Source organism: Capra hircus, chromosome 10, assembly GCF_001704415.2.
Source record: "Capra hircus breed San Clemente chromosome 10, ASM170441v1, whole genome shotgun sequence".
NCBI classification, from domain to species: Eukaryota; Metazoa; Chordata; class Mammalia; order Artiodactyla; family Bovidae; genus Capra; species Capra hircus.
In genome coordinates this window covers 49,689,670-49,715,137 of record NC_030817.1, presented here as the reverse complement: position 1 = coordinate 49,715,137, position 25,468 = coordinate 49,689,670, and positions in this window count along the sequence as shown.

Below are 25,468 nucleotides of genomic sequence, written 5' to 3'. Positions count from 1 at the left end.
TGATTATTTCCTTCCCCATTTATTTGTTCTTTGTGTTTGATCTTTGTTAATTTGATTAATATGTGTCTTGGGGTGTTTCACCTTGGGTTTATCCTGTTTGGGACTCTCTGGGTTTCTTGGACTTGGGTGATTATTTCCTTCCCCATTTTAGGGAAGTTTTCAACTATTATCTCCTCAAGTATTTTCTCATAGTCTTTCTTTTTGTCTTCTTCTGGGACTCCTATGATTCGAATGTTGGGGTGTTTAACATTGTCCCAGAGGTCTCTGAGGCTGTCCTTATTTCTTTTAATTCTTTTTTTCTTTTTTCCTCTCTGTTTCACTCATTTCTACCATTCTATCTTCTACCTCACTTATCCTATCTTCTGCCTCCGTTATCCTACTGTTGGTTCCCTCCAGTGTTTTTGATATCATTTATTGCAGAGTTCACTCAAACTTACACCCATTGAGTCGGTGATGCCATCCAGCCATCTCATCCTCTGTCGTCCCCTTCTCCTCCTGCCCCCAATCCCTCGCAGTATCAGAGTCTTTTCCAATGAGTCAACTCTTCACATGAGGTGACCAGAGTACTGGAGTTTCAGCTTTAGCATCATTCCTTCCAAAGAACACCCAGGGCTGATCTCCTTTAGAATGGACTGGTTGGATCTCCTTGCAGTCCAAGGGACTCTCAAGAGTCTTCTCCAACACCACAGTTCAAAAGCATCAGTTCTTTGGCATTCAGCTTTCTTCACAGTCTGGTCTGGCATGCTGCGATTCATGGGGTCGCAAAGAGTTGGACACGACTGAGCGACTGAACTGAACTAAACTGAACTGATTGCATTATTCATTATATATTGACTCTTTTTTATTTCTTCTAGGTCCTTGTTAAAGCTTCTTTGCATCTTCTTGATCCTTGTCTCCAGGCTATTTATCTGTAACTCCAATTTGTTTTCAAGGTTTTGGGTCATTTTAACTATCATTATTTGGAATTCTTTATCAGGTAGATTCCCTATCTCTTCCTCTTTGGTTTGGTTTGGTGGGCATTTATTCTGTTCCTTTACCTGCTGGGTATTTCTCTGTCTTTTCATCTTGTTTATATTGCTGTGTTTGTGGTGGCCTTTTTGAGCCACTTTCTGGGGGTGGTATTCTGGCAGTTTGTGGTTCTTCTTTATTGTCGAGGTTCCTCACTGTGGGTGGGGTTGGACAGGTGGCTTGTCAAGGTTTCCTGGTTAGGAAAGCTTGTGTCAGTGTTCTGGTGGGTGGAGCTGGATTTCTTTTCTCTGGAGTGCAGTGAAGTGTCCAGTAATGAGTTTTGAGATGTCAGTGGGTTTGGTGTGACTTTGGGCAGCCTGTATATTGAAGCTTAGGGCTATGTTCCTGTGTTGTTGGAGAATTTGCATGGTATGTCTTACTCTGGATTTTGTTGGCCCTTGGGTGGTGCTTGGTTTCAGTGTAAGTATGGAGGCATATGATGAGCTCCTATCGATTAATGTTCCCTGGGTTCAGGAGTTCTCAGGTGTTCTCAGGATTTGGACTTAAGCCTCCTGTCTCTGGTTTTCAGTCTTATTCTTACAGTAGCCTCAAGACTTCTCCATCTATACAGCACCAATGATAAAACAGCTAGGTTAATGATGAAAAGTTTCTCCACAGTGAGGGACACCTGGAGAGGTATACAGAGTTACATGGAGAGGAGAAGAGGGAGGAAGGAGCTAGAGGTGACCAGGAGGAGAAGAGGGGGAATCAAAAGGGGCGAGAGCAAGCTAGCCAGTAATCACTTCCCTATGTGCTCTCCACAGTCTGGATCCCCCAGAGATGTTCACAGAGTTACACAGAGAAGAGAAGAGGGAGGAAGGAGACAGAGGTGGCCAGGAGGATAAAAGGGGGAATCAAAAGGAGAGAGACAGATCCAGCCAGTAATCAGTTCCCTAAGTGTTCTCCACAACCCAGAACACACAAAGAGATTCAGAATTGGGTAGAGAAGAAAATGGGGAAGAGGGAGACAGAGGCGACTTGGTGGAGAAAAAGGAGAGTCAAAGGGGGAGTGAGCAATCAGGCCAGTGATCTGGCTCCCAAGTAAAAATGGGTACTGAAGATTGGGTTCTTAAAGGTACAAAGTTGATAACAAATACTAAAAAGCAAAGATTAAAAATTTAGAGGTTAGATTCTCAAAAATACAATATTAAAAAAAAACAAAGTCACAAAAATTATAAAATATATATATATGAAGTTTGCTTTAAAAATAGGGTCTTTTTTTGCAAGATAATAGTAGGTTATAAAAATGAAAATTAAAGGAGTAATAGGATACTTAAAAATTAGAAAAAAATATAATTTAAAAAGTGATAATATTAAAAATATATCTAGGAGTTTCTCTGGAGCTGTTGCGGACATTGTGGGGTCAGTTCATTTTCAGATAGTTCCTTGGTCCAGCTTGTACTTCTCAAGGTCTATAGGCCCTTTCCTATGTATTCGGTGTTAACTACAGGGTTTTAATCTATTGCACCTGTCACTTCCAAAGCGGTTCTCTCTGTTTTAGCTTCTTCTGTTTGCTGGTCTCTTCAGTGTCTAATTTCCACCCTGACACAAGGGGGGTGGTGGTGGTCACTTTTTTTAGGCTCACTTGTTCAGTTGTGTTGTGGGGAGGGAGGAATACTACAAACAAATATCACTGGCATGTGCTCACAGTATTCACCTACACTGGGTTTGCCCCCGCTCACGGCGTGTGTGCTTTCCCAGTCTACACTGCTCAGGCTCTAGGTTGCTCTGCTGGGAACTGTCTGATGCTGGCCCTGGGTTGCATGCACTCCCCAGGTCTAAGCCACTCAGGTTTAGGTTCTCGGGTACTCCTCAAAGGCGCAGACTTGGTTGGGCCTATGTTTTGTGCCCGTCCCAGGTCCAAGTGGCTCAGGTGACCAGGTGCTTGGCGAGCACAGTTGCCCCCAGTTGAAGGCTGCGACTTATTGCCTCCCCCACCCCAGCGGCTTGTTTTTTTGGGTGTACAGTGGGTGGACCTTCTCAGATGTGCTGTGTATCTCTTCTGGGGAGCTGATCTCTGGCTGCGACCCTCCCAGTGGATGTCGATCATCCAGAATCCCAAGAAGTTTTGGTTAGCAACGAAGTCTGCTTGCAGTTTGGTATAGGATGTCTCTCTGGGGCTGCGATTGTCCCCTTCCGGCTCTGGCTGCCCTTGCCTGCCTGTCTCCAGTGGGGAATGGGCTGATCCTCAGCTGGCTAGCCTGTTCAGTCCTTTGTTCTGTGAGCAGGCCTAGCAGTGTTTTAGCTTAGGGCTTTTCACGGGATAGCTATCCCACAGTCTGGGTTGCTATCTCAAGCTAGTTCCCTCAGATTGCCCTTGGGGCATTCAGGCCTGGTCCTTACCCTAAGCAATGCAGCCCGCGCCTCCCTGTCCAGCCCCTGCTTGCTGGTGGGGGATGCGAGCAGCTGGGCCACTGCTCTGCTGAGATTTACTGTTAGGCAAGTAATCTGTGGGTTTTAATTATTGATTTTTCCTCCCAGTTATTTTGCCCTCTGAGATTCCAAGGCTCGCCACAGACCTGCCAGAGAGAGTATTTCCTGGTGTTTGGAAACTTCTGTCTTTTTTAAAACTCCCTTCCCTGGATGGATCTCCATCCCTACCTCTTTTGTCTCCCTTTTTACCTTTTATATTTTGTCCTACCTTCTTTTGAAGACAATGGGCTGCCTTTCTGGGTGCCTGATATCTTCTGCCAGCATTCAGAAGTTGTTTTGTGGAATTCCTCCGTGTTCAAATGTTCTTTTGATCAATTTGTGGGGCAGAAAGTGGTCTCCCCATCCTATTCCTCCACCGTCTTAGGACCACCTCCATGTGGATTTTCTATTTCTCCTTGTAATTCTATTAATTTTCACTTCATGTATTTTATAGCCCTCTTATTAGGTGAAGAAATGTCTTTAGATTATTATATTCTCCTGATTAATTGACTCATCATTTAAAAATAATGACCTTGTAAAATCTTTGGTAACATTCTTTCCTCTGTAATATATTTTGCTGGTATATATTTTCTGCTCTTTTACTTTTAATGTATTAATGTTTTGTTTTTGAAGTATATTTCTTATAGACAGCATATAATTATCTTGCTTTTTTACTCAATCTGACATTTCTGTCTTTTGATTGGGTGTGTTTAGACCATTTATGTTTAGTATTATTTTAGACTGAACCTCTTTTTTGCATTTTTTAATACTTAGGATTTATAGTATACATTTAAAATTCTTTCAGTTACTTTTAAGGGATATTATACATTTAAGGGATTTATAAGGGATATTATTATAAAATACTTAGGGTTTATAGTATACATTTAAAATTCTTTCAGTTACTTTTAAGGGATATTAATAGCCTGTGTATATTAATATTGTTGCCATACTTTTACATATATTACAAACCACGATATATTGTTATTTTGTTTAAATAATTATCTTTTAGAGGGACTTAAATTTTAAATTTGTTCATATTTATCCAAGGAATTATGATTTTCATTGCTCTGCATTTCCTTGTGTAGATCTCTATTTCCATTTGATATTATTTTTCTTCTGCTTTAAGAATCTCCATTAGTCCAGGTCTACTCATGAAGAACGTTTTCACGTTTTGTACATCTGAAAAAGTCTGTATTTAACTTTTTTTCCGGTAAAAAATATTTCTTTATTTACTTTTGGATCTGCCGGGTCTTTGTTGCTGTGCATGTGCTTCCTCTGGTTGCAGTGAGTGGGGGCTACTCTTCATTGCAATGTGAGGGTTTCTTATTGAAGTGGCTTCTGTTGCTTTGGAGCATGGGCTCTGAAGTGTGTGAGTTTCAATAGTTGAGGCTCGCCAACTCTAGAGCATGTGCTCAGCCGTTGTGTATGGACTCCATGGCAACTAAGGACTAGAAAAAGTTAGTTTTCATTCCAATCCCAAAGAAGAGCAATGCCAAAGAATGTTAAAGCTACCATACAGCTGCACTCATTTCACACAAAACAAGGTTATGTTCAAAATATGTTCAAAAATATTCTGAAAGAATGTGGTCCACTGGAGAAGGGGATGGCAAACCACTTCAGTATTCTTGCCTTGAGAACGCCATGAACAATATGAAAAGGCAAAATGATAGGATACTGAAAGAGGAACTCCCCAGGTCGGTAGGTGCCCAGTATGCTACAGGAGATCAGAGGAGAACTAACTCCAGAAAGAATGAAGGGATGGAGCCAAAGCAAAAACAATACCCAATTGTGGATGTGACTGGTGATAGAAGCAAGGTCTGATGCTATAAAGAGCAATATTGCATAGGAACCTGGAATGTCAGGTCCATGAATCAAGATAACTTGGACATGGTCAAGCAGGAGATGGCAGGAGTCATTCTAGGAATCAGCAAACTAAAATGGACTGGAATGGGTGAATTTAACTCAGATGACCATTATATCTACTACTGTGGGCAGGAATCCCTCAGAAGAAATGGAGAAGCCATCATGGTCAACAAAAGAGTCTGAAATGCAGTACTTGGATGCAATCTCAAAAACGACAGAATGATCTCTGCTTGTTTCCAAGGCAAACCATTCAATATCATGGTAATTCAAGCCTATGCCCCAACCAGTAATGCTGAAGAAGCTGAAGATGAACGGTTCTATGAAGACCTACAAGACCTTTTAGAACTAACACCATCCTTTTCATCATAGGGGACTGGAATACAAAGTAGGAAATCAAGAAACACCTGGAGTAACAGGCAAATTTGCCTTGGAGTACAGAATGAAGCAGGGCAAAGGCTAATAGAGTTTTGCCAAGAGAATGCACTGGTCATAGCAAACACCCTCTTCCAACAACACAAGAGAAGACTACACAGGGACATCACTGGATGGTCAACACTAAATCAGATTGATTATATTCTTTGCAGCCAAAGATGGAGATGCTCTATACAGTCAACAAAAACAAGACCAGGAGCTGACTGTGGCTCAGATCATGAACTCCTTATTGCCATATTCAGACTTAAATTGAAGAGAGTAGGGAAAACCACTAGACCATCCAGATATGACATATATCAAATCCCTTATGATTATACAGTGGAAGTGAGAAATAGATTTAAGGGTCTAGATCTGATAGATAGAGTGCCTGATGAACTATGGACGGAGGTTCGAGACACTGTACAAGAGACAGGGATCAAGACCATCCCCATAGAAAAGAAATGCAAAAAAAGCAAAATGGCTGTCTGGGGAGGCCTTACAAATAGCTGTGAAAAGAAGAGAAGTGAAAAGGAAAGGAGAAAAGGAAAGATATAAGCATCTGAATGCAGAGTTCCAGTGAATAGCAAGGAGAGATAAGAAAGCCTTCCTCAGCAATCAGTGCAGAGAAATAGAGGAAAACAACAGAATGAGAAAGACTAAAGATCTCTTTAAGAAAATTAGAAATACCAAGGGAACATTTCATGCAAAGATGGGCTTGATAAAGGATAGAAATGGCATGGACCTAACAGAAGCAGAAGATAATAAGAAGAGGTGGCAAGAATACACAGAAGAACTGTACAAAAAAGATCTTCACGACCCAGATAATCACGATGGTGTGATCACTCACCTAGAGCCAGACATCCTGGAATGTGAAGTCAAGTGGGCCTTAGAAAACATCACTACGAACAAAGCTAGTGGAAGTGATGGAATTCCAGTTGAGCTCTTTCAGATCCTGAAAGATGATGCTGTGAAAGTGCTTCACTCAATATGCCAGCAAATTTGGAAAACTCAGCAGTGGCCACAGGACTGGAAAAGGTCAGTTTTCATTCCAATCCCGAAGAAAGGCAATGCCAAAGAATGCTCAAACTACCACACAATTGCACTCATCTCACATGCTAGTAAGTTCAGTTCAGTTCAGTTGCTCAGTCGTGTCCGACTCTTTGCAACCCCATGAAGCGCAGCACACCAGGCCTCCCTGTCCATCACCAACTCCCAGAGTTCACTCATACTCACGTTCATCAAGTCAGTGATGCCATCCAGCCATCTCATCCTCTGTCGTCCCCTTCTCCTCCTGCTCCCAATCACTCCCAATATCAAAGTCTTTTCCAATGAGTCAACTCTTCGCATGAGGTGGCCAAAGTACTGGAGTTTCAGCTTTAGCATCATTCCTTCCAAAGAAACCCCAGGGCTGATCTCCTTCAGAATGGATTGGTTGGATCTCCTTGCACCCTAGTAAAGTAATGCTCAAAATTCTCCAAGCCAGGCTTCAGCAATACATGAACCATGAACTTCCAGATGTTCAAGCTGGTTTAGAAATGGCAGAGGAACCGGAGATCAAATTGCCAACATCTGCTGGATCATGGAAAAAGCAAGAGAGTTCCAGAAAAACATCTATTTCTACTTTATTCACTATGAAAACCTTTGACTGTGTGGATCACAATAAAATGTGGAAAATTCTGAAAGAGATGGGAATACCAGACCACTTGACCTGTCTCTTGAGAAACCTATATACAGATCAGGAAGCAACAGTTAGAACCGGACATGGAACAACAGACTGGTTCCAAATAGGAAAAGGAGTACGTCAAGGCTGTATATTGTCACCCTGCTTATTTAACTTCTATGCAGAGTACATCATAAGAAACGCTGGGCTGGAAGAAACACAAGCTGGAATCAAGATTGCTGGGAGAAATATCAATAACCTCAGATATGCAGATGACCCCACCCTTATGGCAGAAAGTGAAGAGGAACTAAAAAGCCTCTTGATGAAAGTGAAGGTGGAGAGTGAAAATGTTGGCTTAAAGCTCAACATTCAGAAAACGAAGATCATGGCATCTGGTTCCATCACTTCATGGGAAATAGATGGGGAAACAGTGGAAACAGTGTCAGACTTTATTTCTTGGGGTTCCAAAATCACTGTAGATGGTGACTGCAGCCATGAAATTAAAAGATGATTACTCCTTGGAAAGAAAGTTATGACCAACCTAGATAGCATATTGAAAAGCAGAGACATTACTTTGCCAACAAATGTCCGTCTAGTCAAGGTTATGGTTTTTCCAGTGGTCATGTATGGATGTGAGAGTTGGGCTGTGAAGAAAGCTGAGCACTGAAAAATTGATGCTTTTGAAGTATGGTGTTGGAGAAGACTCTTGAGAGTCCCTTGGACTGCAAGGAGATCAGTCCTGGGTGTTCATTGGAAGGACTGATGCTGAAGCTGAAACTGCAGTACTTTGGCCACCTGATGCGAAGAGTTGACTCATTGGAAAAGACCCTGATGCTGGGAGGGATTGGGGGCTGGAGGAGAAGGGGACGACAGAGGATGAGACGACTGGATGGCATCACCGACTCGATGTACATGAGTTTGAGTGAACTCCGGGAGTTGGTGATGGACAGGGAGGCCTGGCATGCTGCGATTTTTGAGTAGTTCCAAATTGGGGAAAGAGTATGATAAGGCTGTGTATTGTCACCCTGATGATTTAACTTGTATGCAGAATATATCATGTCAAATGCTAGACCAGATGAATCGCAAGCTGGAATCAAGATTGTAGGGAGATATCAACAATCTCAGATATACAGATAATACCACTCTAATGGGAGAAAGTGAAGGTGGAACTAAAGCACCTCTTGGTTTGAGGAGAGTGAAAAAACTGACTTGAAGCTCAACATTCAAAAAAATAAGATCATGAGATTCAGTCCCATCACTTCATGTTAAATAGAATGGGAAATAGGGGAAGCAATGACAGATTTTATTTTCTTGGGCTCCAAAATCACTGCAGCCGTGAAATTAAAAGAGTCTTGCTCCTTAGAAGGAAAGCTCTGACAAACCTAGAGAGCATGTTAAAAACTAAAGACATCACTTTACTGACAAAGGTCCATATAGTCAAAGGTATGGTTTTGCCAGTAGTCATGTACAGATGTGAGAGTTAGATCATAAAGAAGGCCGAAAAGTGAAAGTGAAAATCACTCAGTTGTATCTGACTCTTTGTGACCCCATGGACTGTACAGTCCATGGTATTCTCCAGGCCAGAATACTGGAGTGGGTAGCTTTTCCCTTCTCCAGGAGATCTTCCCAACCCAGGGATCAAACCCACATCTCCCACATTGCAGGCCGATTCTTTACCAGCTGAGTCACAAGAGAAGTCCAAGGACACTGGAGTGGGTAGCCTATCCCTCTGCAGCAGATCTTCCCGACTCAGGAACTGAACCAGAGTCTCTTGCGTTTCAGGCAGATTCTTCACCAACTGAGCTATCAGGGAAGGCTGAGTGCTGAAGAAGTGATGCTTTTGAATTGTGGTGCTGGAGAAGACTCTTGAGAGTCCTGGCATGCTGTGCTCCATGAGGTAGCAAAGAGTTGGACACAACTTAGTGACTGAACAATAACAACAACAATGTGGGATCTTCCTGGACCAGGATTGAACCCCTGTGTTATGCATGGACAGGTGGTTTCTTAATAATTGGACCAATAGGGAAGTCCATAGCTTTGTTTTTGATAAATGTTTTTGTTAGGTATAGAATTCTAGGTTGACAGTTGTTTCCTTTTACTGCTTCAACAGTGTTGCATCACTGTCTCTTCACTGCATTGTGTCTGGGGAAAAAAAAAACAACTCTGCTGTTATCCTTGTCTATATTTCTTTCTACATAATGTGTTTCTTTTTTCTACTTGTCTACTTTTTATATTTTCTTTTTTTCACTGTTTTTGAGCAATTTGAATATGATGTGCCTTGGTGTAGTTTTTCTCAAGTTTCTTATTCTGGAATTAGGCTTCTTGAATGTGTGGGTTTATAATTTTCATCAGGTTTGAAAACTTTTAGACTTTTATTTCTTCTGATATGTTCCTGTCTCCCTCTGTTTCCTCTCTTTTTAGGACTCCAGTTATGCATATATTAGGCACTTGGAGTTACTCTTTGGGTGACTTATGCTCTGTTCACTTTCACAGTTAATCTTTTAATATTTAGTTTTGGGTAGTTTCTGTTGCTAAATGCTCAAGCTCATTGTTTTTTCTTTTACCTTGTCAAATCTGCTGTTAATATAATTCAATATATTTTTCATTTTATCCATTCTAATTTTCTTCTCTAAGAGTTTCAGTAGATCTTTTTCATATCTTCCATATCTCTACTGAAAATGGAACATGTGGCATACAGTTTTAATGTATTTGTCTACTAACTTTCATTTCTTTTAGTTCTCACTTCAGTTCAGTTCAGTCGCTCAGTCATGTCTGACTTTGTGACCCCATGGTCTGCAGCACGCCAGGCCTCCCTGTCCATCACCAACTCCTGGAGTTTACTCAAACTCATGTCTGTTGAGTCTGTGATGCTATCCAACCATCTCATCCTCTGTTGTCCCCTTCTCCTCCCACCTTCAATCTTTCCCAGCATCAGGGTCTTTTCCAGTGAGTCAGCTCTTCACATCAGGTGGCCAAAGTATTGGAGTTTCAGCTTCAGCACCATTCCTTTCAGTGAAGAGTCAGTACTGATTTCTTTTAGGATGGACTGGTTGGATCTCCTTGCAGTGCAAGGGACTCTCAAGAGTATTCTCCAACACCACAGTTCAAAAGCATCAATTCTTCTGCACTCAGCCTTCTTTATACTCCAACTCTCACATTCATATGTGACTACTGGAAAAACCGTAGCCTTGACTAGATGGACCTTTGTTGGCAAAGTAATGTCTCTGCTTTTTAATATGCTGTTTAGGTTGGTCATAAATTTTCTTCCAAGGAGCACAAGCATCTTTTAATTTCATGGCTGCAGTCACCAACTGCAGTGATTTTGGAGCCAAAAAAAAAAAAAAAAGTCTCTCTCTGTTTCCATTGTTTCCTATCTCTTTGCCATGAAATGATGGGATCAGATCTTAGTTTTCTGAATGTTGAGTTTAAAGACAACTTTTTCACTCTCCTCTTTCACTTCCATCAAGAGGCTCTTTAGTTCTTCGCTTTCTGTCGTAAGGGTGCTGTCATCTGCATATCTGAGGTTATTGATATTTCTCCTGGCAATCTTGATTCCAGCTTGTGCTTCATCCAACCCAGCGTTTCTCATGGTGTACTCTGCATAAAAGTTAAATAAGCAGGGTGATAATACAGCCTTGACATACTCCTTTCCCAGTTTGGAACCAGTTGTTCCATGTTTTTCTATGGAAGAACAATCTGTTGTTCCATGTCCAGTTCTAACTGTTGCTTCCTGACCTGCATACAGATTTCTCAAGAGGCAGGTCAGGTGGTCTGGTATTCCCATCTCTTCAAGAATTTTCCACAGTTTGTTGTGATCCACACAGTCAAAGGCTTTGGCATACTCAATAAAGCAGAAGTAGATGTTTTTCTGAAACTCTCTTGCTTTTTCAATAATCCAAAGGATGTTGACAATTTGATTTCTGGTTCCTCTGCCTTTTCTAAATCCAGCTTGACAATCTGGAAGTTCATGGTTCATGTAATGTTGAAGCCTAGCTTGGAGAATTTTGAGCATTAACTCTTGGTTGGTTTCTATGGATTGGATTTTTCATCATTATGAACCATATTTTTCTCTCTGATATTTAGCGTGTCTAACAAGTTTTGAGTGGAGTCTGGTCATTGGGAATTTTACTTTATTGGATGCTGGATGTTTTTCTATTACTATAAATATTCTTGTATTTTGTCCTTGGACACAGTTAAATCAGTGCGAAATAGTTTGATCCTTTCTGGTCCTGGTTTTAAGATTTGTTAGGCATGATTAAAGTAAAGCTTAATTTGTAGCCAACCATTCCCTACTTTAGAAGCATGATCCTCTGTGCACTCTACCTAATGCCTGTGATTCATTAAGTTTTCTAGTATGGCTGATGGAATGCTCTTTTGTGTCTGTTTTTCTCTATTTTGCATTATGTCTAAGGTTTTATCCATTTTGTTTCACATGTCGGTAATTTATTATTTATTGATGTTTAGCATTCTAGTGCATGGATAAACTATAACTTAATTATCAATTTTATTACTGGTGGATATTTAGGGGTTTTGTTATTATGAACCAAATTTCTATGAACATTCCTATGCAGAATGTTTTGACAGGTGCTGTCAGAGATGTATGTACTAGATGCTGTGGTATCACAAACAGTTATTTCTGGAATAGGCAAATGTTGAGCTGAGTTTTTAGGGAAGAAAGAGATGACTAGATGAGAAACCAAAAGAGAAGTTTCTAAACAGAAGGAAGGGGTTGGAAAGAGAATTAGCAAGAAATTGTAGAAAAATGGACAGAGAGGAGACCAAGGTAATAGGTAGACATTGCCATGATAAATTAGAAGATCCAAACACCACTCTGAAGTGTTTCAAATATGTAGTCACATAATCAAAAAAATTTTTAAAGAAAAATATCTCTGATCACAATGTGGAGAATGGATTGAATGAAGATCAGATTGGAGATTGGGAAACATAATGGGAGGTTGTTGCAGTAATTCAGTTCATAAGTGGTGAGGCCTGACCTAAGGCCATGATTGTGGGAACAGTGAAAAGAGAAAAACTGAGAATTTAAGGAGATAAACTACTGGAGAGAGAAAGGAAAGGTGATTTGACATGGTAGTCCATTCACAACATTTTGAAAAAGAGGAGAAGCAATTTTCATTGAAATCTGGTAAATTAAACAGGATATGCAGAAAGTGAAGGCATTAAAAAAAAAAAGTATTAAGAATGGGCTTGCCATACCGGACAGCAAAAATATTATGTTATAAGCTATAGCAGTTAAGTCTCCAAATTAAGTACTCTACCAGAAAAAGACATTTTTTTTGAAATTTGCATATGGTAAAATACCTTAAACAGTGTTAAGAAACAAATAACAAACTGTGGAGAAAATATTTCAACATATTTAATAGGAGAAAAGGTAACTACCTACATTGTATCAATAATTCCTTCAGATAAATGAGAAAAAGTCAAAAAAGCTAACAGGAAATTAGGTAGAGGATATAAAGGGCAATATACAGATGAAATACAAGTGGCCAGTGATTATAAGAAACTGTTAAATCGCTGCCCAAGGGGTTATGCTTAAAATTCAAATAGTGAGATAGAATTGTAACATCTCAGCATAGCAAAGGTAACAATATTTAGGATATCAAATGCTGGCTTGAGAATAGGAAAACATTCACATGTGGAGAGAATGTAAATTGGTACAATCTTTTGGAAAGCATTTTGGCACATATTTTGTGACCTTGAATCTGTTATAGGACTTTATCCCTCAGAAATATTTGCACTTCAAAACAAAGATATATTTCCAAGGAGACTCATTTCACTGGAGCTTAAAATAGTGAAAAACTGGGATAATCTAAGTAGGGGGCTGATAAATTATGTTACATTTGTACAATAGAATACCAGTCATATTTTTTAAAAATGAAGCAGATCTGTATATACAAAGAATAGAAAGATATGAACAATTCATTGGAAGAAAAGCTCAAGTTTCAGAAACTACTGTCAGGTATGATGCCATTTTTACAAATAAATATGTATTAAAGGCAGTATATACCAGGAACTGAGCCATTAACCAGGAATTCAGGAAAGAACAAGATAAAAGCCCCACAGTTGTGGAAATAAAAGATTGTTAACAGTGATTACCACTGCGGAATGAGATAGTGGCAGTGGGGGTGGGGTAGGAAGGATGTTTACTTCTTACATGTTTGAACTGTTAAATTTTTGCCAAAAAGCAGCTTTTGCACTTGTAATTAAAAAACTAAACTTTAAAAGATATTATACAATTTTAGATTATATTTTTAAATATTTAAAACAGGGATAAACTAATGTTTTTAAGAGTGTGCAAAATAAATGCTCTCATACTCTCCTGGTGAGAGCATATATTTGCTTTAACATTTTGGAGGATACTTTGGTAATATGCATTTTTTTTTTAATATTACAAGTTGGCTGTGATGCAAAAACTCTACTTCTAAGAATTATCTTGAGGAAAAATTAAGGAATAGGAATAGGAAAGAGCTACAGGTATGTTCACTGCAGCCTTCTATATAACAATGTAAAATTAGCAACAACATTAATTGCCTTCTACATGGATTTTTTTTTTTTTAAGTAGGAGAAGATAATTGTCCCCTCAACATTATGTTGGTTTCTTCCTACACAACATGAATCAGCCACAGGTATTACACATGTCCCCTCCCTTCTGAACCTACTCCCATCCCCCATCCCATCCCACCCCTCTAGGTTGTCACAGAGCACTGGGTTGAGCTCCTTATGTCACATGGCAAATTCCCAGTGGCTATCTATTTTACATATGGTAGTGTATGTGTTTCCACACTATTCTCTCCATTCGTCCACCCTCTCCTTCCTTTACCATGTCCACAAGTCTGTTCTCTATGTCTGTGTCTCCATTGCTATGCTATGCTATGCTAAGTCACTTCAGTCGTGTCCGACTCTGTGCGACCCCATAGAGGGCAGCCCACCAGGCTCCCCCGTCCCTGGGATTCTCCAGGCAAGAGCACTGGAGTGGGTTGCCATTTCCTTCTCCAATGCATGAAAGTGAAAAGTGAAAGTGAAGTCGCTCAGTCGTGTCTGACTCTTAGCGACCCCATGGACTGTAGCCTACCAGGCTCCTCCACCCATGGGATTCTCCAGGCAAGAGTACTGGAGTGGAGTGGCACTTCTCTGGTGTCTCCATTGCTGCCCTGCAAATAGGTTCATCAGTACCATCTTTCTACATTCCATATGCAAGTGTTAATATACAATATTTGTCTTTCTCTTTCTGCCTTACTTCACTCTCTATAATAGGCTCTAGGTTTATCCACCTCATTTGGACTTACTAGAATGTGTTCCTTTTTTTGTTAATAGCTGAGTAATATTCCACTGTATACATGTACCACAATTTTTGTATGCATTCATCTGTTGATAGACATCTAGATTGCTTCCTACATGGATTTCTTAATTAAATCATGCTATATACATAAAATTTTAAATGGCTGTTGGTATCATATTGGATGCCACTGTAACAGTCATTTTCATTTTCTTCATTGCTGATGGAATTGCCTAGTGGTTTTTTCCTAGCTGTTGAGTGGTAATAGATCAAGCAGGAAAGTCATAGTCCAAGAATGAATTGTGGTGATGATGGTTGTGTGTTTGTGTGCAAAGTCACTTCAGTCGTGTTTGACTCTCTGTGACCCCATGGGCTGTAGCCCACCAGGCTCCTCTGTCTGTGGGATTTCCAGGCAAGAATACTGGAGTGGGTTGTCATGCTGTCCTCCAGCAGATCTTCTTTTCAAAGAGATCAAACCCAGGTCTCTTATGTCTCCTTCATTGGCAGGTTCTTTACCACTAGTGCCAACTAGTTCCAAAACATTTTCATCACCCCAAAGGAAAACCCTGTATACACTGAGCAGTCATTTCTCATTCTACCCTCCCCCTAGTCCCTGGCAACCACAACTCACTTTCTGTCTGTATGAATTTATCTATTATAGACTTTTCATACTACTGGCATATGTGACTTTTTGTGTCTGGCTTCTTTCACTTAGCATAATGTTTTTGAAGTTCAACCACATTACAGCAGTTATCAGTACTTCATTCCCTTTTATGGTTAAGTAATATTCTAATATATGTATAATTATATACATATGTAGTTAAATATGTATATGTGATATACTTATGTATATATATCACATTTTGTTTATCCATTCATATGTTGATGAACTTTGGACTGTTTCCACTTTTTAACTGTTGTGAATAATGCTGCAGTGAATGTTGCCACCAACATACAAGTCTGTTTGAGTCCTTGTTTTCAATTCTTTTGGGTATATAACTAGGATGGAATTGCTGGGTCATATGGCAATTGTTTGTTTAACTGTGTTTGGAATTACCAAACTTTTTCCACAGTAGGTTCATCATTTTATGTTCCCACTAGCAACGTATAGAGATTTCAATTTCTCCACATGGTTACCAACAGTTATATTCTGTTTTTCTTTTATTATTATAGTTGTCCTAATGGGTGTGAAGTGATATCTTGTTGTGGTTTTAATATTCATTTCTCTAGTGACTAGTGATGCAGAGTAGTTTTTCATTTGCTTGCTTACAATTTGTATATTATTCTTAGGAAAAATGTGTATTCAAGTTCCTTTGTCTCTTTTTTAATTTGGTTGTTTGTCTTTTTGTTGTCAAGTTATTAGAGTTTTTACATCTTTGGGACACTAGATGCTTATCAGATATAATTTGCAAATAGTTTTTTTTTTTCCATTTTGAGGTTGTCTTTTTACTTAATAATATCCTTTGATGTATAGAAGTTCTTAATTTATATAAAGTCAAATTTATCTATTTTTCCTTTTGTTGTTTACACTTTTAGTGGCTAATATAAGAATCCATTGTCCAAGGACATGAAGTTTTACTCCTAAAACTTTTCTTTTAAATATATTTTCTTCTAAGAGTTTTATATTTTAGTTCTTGCATTTGGGTCTTCGACCCACTCTGAGTTAATTTTTCTGTGTACTGTAAGAGTTCAACTTCATTGTTTTGCATGTGGCTATCCATTCATTGAAAAGGTTGTTCTTTCCCCTATTAAATAATTTTGGCATAAATTAATTAGGGGACTTCCCTGGTGGTCCAGTGGTTAAGACACTCCTGATCCTGGAGACCCGAATTTGATCTGGTCAGGGAATTAGATCCTGCATGCCACAACTAACAGCTGACATGACAAAAGAAAAAAAAAAAACCAAAAAGGGAAAGAAGAGCTCATATTCAAGAAAGAAAGAAAGTCAGTTGGTAACAGATATATGGGTCTGTTTCTGGACTCTCAGTTTCATTCCGTTGATCTAAGGTCTGTCCTCATGTTAGTACCACCCTGTTTTGATTACTGTAGCTTTGCAGTAATTTTCTAAGCAGAAAGTGTGAGGCCTCCAACCTGGTCTTTCTTTTTCAAGATTGTTTCAGCTGTTTGGGTCCCCTTCCTGTACCATATGAATTTGAGGATTGACTTTTATAATTTTTGCAAAAATGGTCATTGGAATTTTGATAGGAATTCTTATGAATCGGTAGATCACTTTAGGTAGTATTGCCATCTAACAAAATTGTTTTCCAATCCATGAACACAGGATATCTTTCCATTTCTTTTAGCAACTTTTTATACTTTTCAGTATATAACTCTTTCACCTCTTTGGTTATGTTTCTTCTGAGCTAATTTGGTTTTTGGATGCATTTGTAAATGGAATTGTTTTCTTACTCTCCTTTTTAGAATGTTTACTGCTGGTATTAGCAACCCAACTGATTTTTGAGTGTTTATCTGCAGTTTGCTGAATTACTTTATACTTCTATTAGTTTTCTAAATTTTTTGAGGGAGATTTTCTACATAGGGAATCATATTATTTGAAAGTCAAAATAGTTTTGTTTCTTCTTTCCAGTTTGTATATCTTATTTATTTTTTCTTGCATGAATACTCTGGCTACAAGTTGTCAGTATAGTGTTGAATAGCAATGGTGAGAGTTAGCTTCCTTGTTTTGCTCCTGATCTTGGAGGAAAAACTTTTAGTCTTATTCCATTGTGTGCAGCGTTAACTGTTTTCCAGTGGTGGTTTAAGTCTAGATTTCTGGTTTTATTTTTATTTTACTATTTGCAATATATTGAGCTTCTTGAATCCAAAAATTCATATCTTTAATCATTTTGGAAATAGTGTTAGCACTCCTGCTTCATTTTCTTGTTCATCTTTCAGTATTTTCTTCTTATATGTGGTATTGCAAGTACACATTTGTGAGACCTCACACTGTGCTATTTGTTCATCTTTATTATATATTCTATCTCTTTGGCTTTTTCTGTTGTACTTTGGCTTAATTGTTCAGGTATATTTTTAAACTTACTAATTACTTCTTCAGCTCTGTCTAGTCTGTTATTTAATCCACACACTGTGATATTTTTAATTTTAAAAAATTTATTCAGTATATTCTGCATTACAGAGAGCACACTGATAGGATGCTGGCAGCCAGAGTCCACAGCACTAGGAGGGCTCTGGGAATATAGAAAGGACAGACTCAATAGAGGAATATTTTATTGAGGCTACTGCATGCCAAGCTTGTCTGAGTGTTGGGGCCCTGGGAAAATCAGATTGTTTTTGCCCCGTAGGGCCCATAGCCAGGGGAGACATCCAGATAAGCATCTATAAGGATGATGTAGGTTGGAATGAAGTGACTGTGGCTCTGTTCTAAGTCAGATACTTTTTTTTATAGGCTCATTCTTTTGCTATATTTTCTTCTATTTCATTAAATACGTTAAATGTGTTCATTTTATATTCCAGAACAAAATTCTTATAACTGAAATTTTTTGTGAGTCTTATCCTGAAATTTTCTCTGATGGTATTCACAGTAACCTACTTTTCACGTCTCATCAGGTTGTAGTATGGGTTTATGTTCCTTGAAATTTTATTGGTGGTTTAATTAATTTTTTAAAAGTTTAAATTGAAGTTGAATTTCTTGACAGAGATTTGTTTTCATTCACTTCAGTCACTCAGTAGTGTCCGACTCTTTGCGACCCCATGAATCACAGCATGCCAGGCCTCCTTGTCCATCACTAACTCCTGGAGTTCACTCAAACTCACGTCCATCGAGTTAGTGATGCCATCCAACCATCTCATCCTCTGTCGTCCCCTTCTCCTCCTGCCCCCAATCCCTCCCAGCATCAGAGTCTTTTCCAATGAGTCAACTCGCAGGAGGTGGCCAAAGTACTGGAGTTTCAGCTTTAGCATCATTCCTTCCAAAGAAATCCAGGGCTGTTCTCCTTCAGAATGGACTGGTTGGATCTCCTTGCAGTCCAAGGGACTCTCAAGAGTCTTCTCCAACACCATACTTCAGGAGCATCAATTCTTTGTCCCTTAGCCTTCTTCACAGACCAACTTTCACATCCATACATGACCACTGGAAAAACCATAACCTTTACTAGACGGACCTTTGTTGGCAAACTAACGTCTCTGCCTTTGAATATGCTATCTAGGTTGGTCATAACTTTTCTTCCAAGGAGTAAGCGTCTTTAAATTTCATGGCTGCAGTCACCATCTGCCGTGATTTCGGAGCCCCCAAAAATAAAGTCTGACACTGTTTCCACTGTTTCCCCATCTATTTCCCATGAAGTGATGGGACCAGATGCCATGATCTTCATTTTCTGAATGTTGAGCTTTAAGCCAACTTTTTCACTCTCCACTTTCACTTTCATCAAGAGGCTTTGAGTTCCTCTTCACTTTCTGCCATAAGGGTGGTGTCATCTGCATATCTGAGGTTATTGATATTTCTCCCAGCAGTCTTGATTCCAGCTTGTGTTTCTTCCAGGCAAGCGTTTCTCATGATGTACTCTGCATAGAAGTTAAATATGTAGCCTTGACGTACTCCTTTTCCTATTTGGAGCCAGTCTGTTGTTTCATGTCCAGTTCTAACTGTTGCTTCCTGACCTGCATATAGGTTTCTCAAGAGGCAGGTCAGGTGGTCTGGTATTCCCATCTCTTTCAGAATTTTCCACAATTTATTGTGATCCACACAGTCAAAGGCTTTGGCATAGTCAATAAAGCAGAAATAGATGTTTTTCTGGAACTCTCTTGCTTTTTCCATGATCCTGCAGACGTTGGCAATTTGATCTCTGGTTCCTCTGCCTTTTCTAAAACCAGCTTGAACATCCCACGGTTCACATATTGCTGAAGCCTGGCTTGGAGAATTTTGAGCATGACTTTACTAGCATGTGAGATGAGTGCAATTGTGCGGTAGTTTGAGCATTCTTTGGCATTGCCTTTCTTTGGGATTGGGATGAAAACTGACCTTTTTCAGTCCTGTGACCACTGCTGAGTTTTCCAAATTTGCTGGCATATTGAGTGAAGCACTTTCACAGCATCATCTTTCAGGATTTGAAAGAGCTCAACTGGAATGCCATCACCTCCACTAGCTTGGTTCGTAGTGATGCTTTCTAAGGCCCACTTGACTTCACATTCCAGGATGTCTGGCTCTAGATGAGTGATCACACCATCATGATTATCTGGCTCGTGAAGATCTTTTTTGTACAGTTCTTCTGTGTATTCTTGCCACCTTTTCTTATTATCTTCTGCTTCTGTTAGGTCCATGCCATTTCTGTCCTTTAACGAGCCCGTCTTTGCATGAAATGTTCCCTTGGTATCTCTAATTTTCTTGAAGAGATCTCTAGTCTTTCCCATTCTGTTGTCTTCCTTTATTTCTTTGCATTGATCGCTGAAGGCTTTCTTATCTCTTCTTGCTATTCTTTGGAACTCTGCATTCAGATGCTTATATGTTTCTTTTCTCCTTTGCTTTTCACTTCTCTTCTTTTCACAGCTATTTGTAAGGCCTCCCCAGATAGCCATTTTGCTTGTTTGCATTTCTCTTCCATGGGGATGGTCTTGATCCCTGTTTCCTATACAATGTTACGAACCTCTGTCTATAGTTTTTCAGGCACTCTGTCTTATCAGATCTAGTCCCTTAAATCTATTTCTCACTTCCACTGTATAATCATAAGGGATTTGATTTAGGTCATAGCTGAATGGTTAGTGATTTTCCCTGCTTTCTTCAATTTAAGTCTGAATTTGGCAATAAGGAGTTCATGATCTGAGCCACAGTTAGCTCCCGGTCTTGTTTTTGTTGACTGTATAGAGCATCTCCATCTTTGGCTGCAAAGAATATAATCAATCTGATTTTGGTGTTGACCATCTGGTGATGTCCATGTGTAGAGTCTTCTCATGTGTTGTTGGAAGAGGGTGTTTGCTATGACCAGTGCATTTTCTTGGCAAAACTCAATTAGTCTTTGCCCTGCTTCATTCTGCATTCCAAGGCCAAATTTGCCTGTTACTCCAGGTGTTTCTTGACCTCCTACTTTTGCATTCCAGTCCCCTATAATGAAAAAGACATCTTTTTTGGGTGTTAGTTTTAAAAAGTCTTGTAGGTCTTCATAGAACTGTTCATCTTTAGCTTCTTCAGTGTTACTGGTTGGGGCGTAGACTTGGATTACCGTGATATTGAATGGTTTGCCTTGGAGACGAACAGAGATCATTCTGTCATTTTGGAGATTGCATCCAAGTACTGCATTTCGGACTCTTCTGTTGACCTTAATGTCTACTCCATTTCTTCTGAGGGATTCCTGCCCGCAGTAGTAGATATAATGGTCATCTGAGTAAAATTCACCCATTCCAGTCCATTTTAGTTCGCTGATTCCTAGAATGTGGATGTTCACTCTTGCCATCTCTTGTTTGACCACTTCCAATTTGCCTTGATTCATGGACCTGACATTCCAGGTTCCTATGCAATATTGCTCTTTATAGCATCGGACCTTGCTTCTGTCACCAGTCACATCCACAGCTGGGTATTGGTTTTGCTTTGGCTCCATCCCTTCATTCTTTCTGGAGTTATTTCTCCACTGATCTCCTGTAGCATATTGGGCACCTACTGACCTGGGGAGTTCCTCTTTCAGTATCTTATCATTTTGCCTATTCATACTGTTCATGGGGTTCTCAAGGCAAGAATACTGAAGTGGTTTGCCATCCCCTTCTCCAGTGGACCACATTCTGTCAGACCTCTCCACCATGACCCACCTATCTTGGGTTGCCCTGTGGGCATGGCTTAGTTTCATTGAGTTAGACAAGGCTGTGGTCCTAGTGTGATTAGATTGTCTAGTTTTTGTGAGTATGGTTTGTTTTACATTTTACTAAATGTCCGAGGCACCGCCAGTGTAGGACTGATTTGAATGAAAATGTCTCCTTGTGTTTTGGGGACTATACAGATTCTGTAAATTCGGTCACCAAAACTTTGAGGGTGGGCTTGTAGTCTTGAATAATCAAGAGTAAATTATTTTTTGCCTTCATTTATGTCCAAGACTGAGACAGAAAATGTTCTTAAACATCTTCCTCTGTCGGATGAATTGTTTTTCAGCTTGCTCACCGAGGATATTGCCTTTTAGGGACTCCTTGCTTTATGCAAAGTCCAATAAATATCCTACCTTCCTTGGGCCCACATTGTCCCTTGTCTGCCATGCTCATTGTCTTTTAAAACTTAAGCTCTAGACTACCAAGGGTTGACAGAGACCAAAGGTAAGACCTGACTTTGGATCTCTTGAATCTCTCTGGCTTCATGATCCCTTCCCCACTGCTATTTATTTTGGCTTCTGAGGATCTCTTTTGCATTCTTGGTTAATCAGCCATGCATCTGCATTTTAAAAAACAATATTTAACCAGCATTTTAATGATGTTTTCCACTAAGCATTTAAAAATTTTTTGATAGCTAGTCTGCCAAAACTATAATCTTATATTGCTTCTGAGTGAGGATAATCTCTACTGTATTTGTTGTAATCTTTCCCCTGCTCTTAAATGGTTTTGTTGTTTTAGTCTTTTCTTTATTAAGTATAATAGTGAGGTGAATATCTTTGTTCTTTGTTTTATTAATATATAGATGATTTCCTTGTATAGTTTTTGAGTAGAATTCCTGGATGAGAAAAATGACCATAGATTTGAAAGAAGTTTAAGAAGTAGAATCAATAAGTCTTGCATGTAGGAGGGGAAGCAGAGGAAGGAATCTAGTATGAGACTTACATTTTTGGCTTGCACAACTGGGTAGATGATGATGTCAGTAACTAAGATTGGGAATACAGGTTAAGGTGGGTGTGTGCGTGGGGAGTGATAACAATGCATGTAGGTAGAGAAATTTTTATTAGGCAGTTGGAAATGCAGGGCAAAGGCCCAGGACAGGGTTTGGGGCTATAGATACAAAACTGAGATTCACAAAATTAGAGTTGCTGGATTCCTGAAATCCATCAAATATAGTCTCGGGGGTCTGTTTGTTCACTAAATCACTTTTTATATTCATGTTTTCATTTCAACAAATCTGGATCACCTGGATGACCGTCTTGTAAGTAGTGTTACCAGCTTAACTTCAGTGTCTGCATTTGTATTTATGTTTATAATCTTGCTGATGCCAAGTATCGCAGAACTAGGCTTACTGTGTAAGTGATGCAACAGGACAGGTGAAGATGAATTGGTGTCATCATGTGCTTGTCCGCATGAATGAAGGTTTCATAGCAGTTTAAACAGGGAAAAGTGGTGGGAGATCTGAATCATCATATGATAAACAGTTTTGTTTAAATTAAAAAGAACCCTGTGCTTTAGGAGCCAGCCCCATTTTCACATTTTGAGTTGGTAGTAGGTTTCAAGAAAATACAACCATCCACATAGTAATGTTTATTTTATGAATTTTTTTATGTTTTAGTTTAATTTGAATTCATTTGATAAAGTACTTGGACAGAACTATAAACATAAGGGGTTTATATTTAGTTTGTATTTTAGTGAGTGAATATAATAAAAAAAATAATTTCAGTCAACAATGAAATCTTAAGAGAATTTTTTTCCTTTAAAAATGTTCTGTACATTATACAAATTTGTACATGAGAACTGAGCCATGTATTTAAGTGAGACTTCTCCAGAGAGAGAGTACAGAATGAGAAAGGAAGGGTGCTGAGAACAGAACCCTGAGATGCAAGAGTAATTAGGGAATGAATGAAGGGAAAGAGAAAAGACTTGGAAACCCAAAGTTAAGAGTAGAATAAGGAAGCCCAAGAGAAGAGAGTTCTTAAAAAGAGGAAATTGAAATGTCCTTAAAAGGCCCTGATGGTCTTTGCCCAAATATTTTCAGTTGAATGATAGTATGAGCAGTTATAATTTTGAGAGTAAAGGAGTGAATAGGAGGCAGGATTGTAGGAACAGTGAGAGGAGACCTTTCTTAAAATAAGCTTGGTTATGATGAAAAGAAAAAAAATGTTTCTGGAATAAAGTCACTGTAAATGCAAGTCCCTGAGCATATTTTTGTACTAAAAAGTAGGGGATAATGAAGATACGGTTGTCATACACAGGAGAAAAAATAATTAACAGAAAAATCTCAAAGGAGGTGAGATTCAATATGATACAGATAACAAATTGCAGAATTACCCTTGAAACAGTAAAGATGATGTTACTTTGAGATGAGATGTGAAGAAGTTAAAAGTAGAACTGGAGTCATGCTGTTGGCTTTTAATTTTCTATGAAGTAAGAGCTAGACTGATGGGATGAGAGTAGTAGTTTAAGGTTTATGAAAACACTAATGAAGATTTGTGATAACTATTATGAGAAATGAGTAGGTCCCTTTTATTAGTAGTACTGAAAACTTTGCTGAGACCTGGCCTGCAGTTTTGGCTTTGTCCTCTACTAACTCTGTCAATTGGGCAAGTAATTTACCCTATCTGAATATCTGTAGAATGAGTAATTGGACTAGATAAATTTTAAAGAGTTTTCTGGTTCCCAGATGATTTAATTTAGAAGTTGAGCGCTAAATCCCTTATAATAAATAATCTGACACAAAAATATTTTATTTTCCCCTCTTTACGAGTTACCTTGGGAGGAAAAAAAAAGACTGTTTTAGACTACATTTAATTAAAAAGCCAGTTAGAATAGGAAGGGAAAAGGAATGAAAGGGCGTATTTTTTTCTCTTTTTCAAACACACCAGTAATCCACTGAAGCCAAACAACACTCACAGAAAGATGCAGGAACTAAGATAAGAAAATAAGGTGAATGAAATTGTTGTCTGTATCATCTTAGCCTCTAGCTCTTAAGAATTTGTAAGTGAATTCCAGCTATGGGTTAAGTTATTGTGAAATTCCAGTGAAGAACAAGAAAATGAGACAGCCTGCAGGAATTTCTTGTAACAAAATCCACTCTGAAGACCTAGCTGCTGTACTTATTTAAGGAAGGAGTGGCTCCAAAGAAACAGGGACTTCACAGTGACTGAAAATGTAAATTTAGAGCGTCCCCTCTGTGCTCTCGAGAATTTTGTTCATAATTACACTTAAAAACTTAAATTTAATTTACAATTTGGAATATGAACCAAAAAAAAGTAGCTTCCTGAAGACTATATCTGGCCTAGTAAAAGGAGTTAAGACTACATTCATCAACCATGGGATACTTAATTCTTTATTTTTCCCTTGAGAAAGTTCTTTACATAAAAAAGACCAAAGCAGTTGTAAGTTGTGCCTGAAATGCCAGAAAATCCAGGACTATTTGATTCCCTGAGCACCTTCGCCTGGAATACTTAGGAGGTGCTTTTATGGAGATGTGTGCACCTACCCTGTTCATTGCGTCCAGCTAGGCTAAAAGTGCCTCTGAGGAAGAGACCTCCTGCTAAAGGAAGATTTCCAGTCCTGCCAACTTTTAACACTGTTTATCTGTTTATACTTCTGCTTCTCTCACCAGAATGTGAATTCCTGATGGGCAGAGAAATTGTCTAATTCATCTTTTTATCCATAGAGCCTATAACAGTTACTTACACATACAATTTTCTACTGTATGCTTATCAGATAAATGGATGATGTAAATCTAAATAGTTAAAGGCAGAGTATATACAATAATTTTCAAACATTCTTAAGGTATAGGCAATAGTAATTCTTTTCAATTGTTTTAACACCAAAAGAAGTGGTATCTGGCACCTTTGAAAGTTAAGGAGACTATATAAACATTTATGGGCTTCCCTGATGGCTCAGTGTACACTGCCTGCAATGTAGGAGATGCAAGAGATGAGGGTTCAATCCCTGGTTCAGGAAGATCCCTTGAAGGAGAAAATGGCAACCCATTCCAATATTCT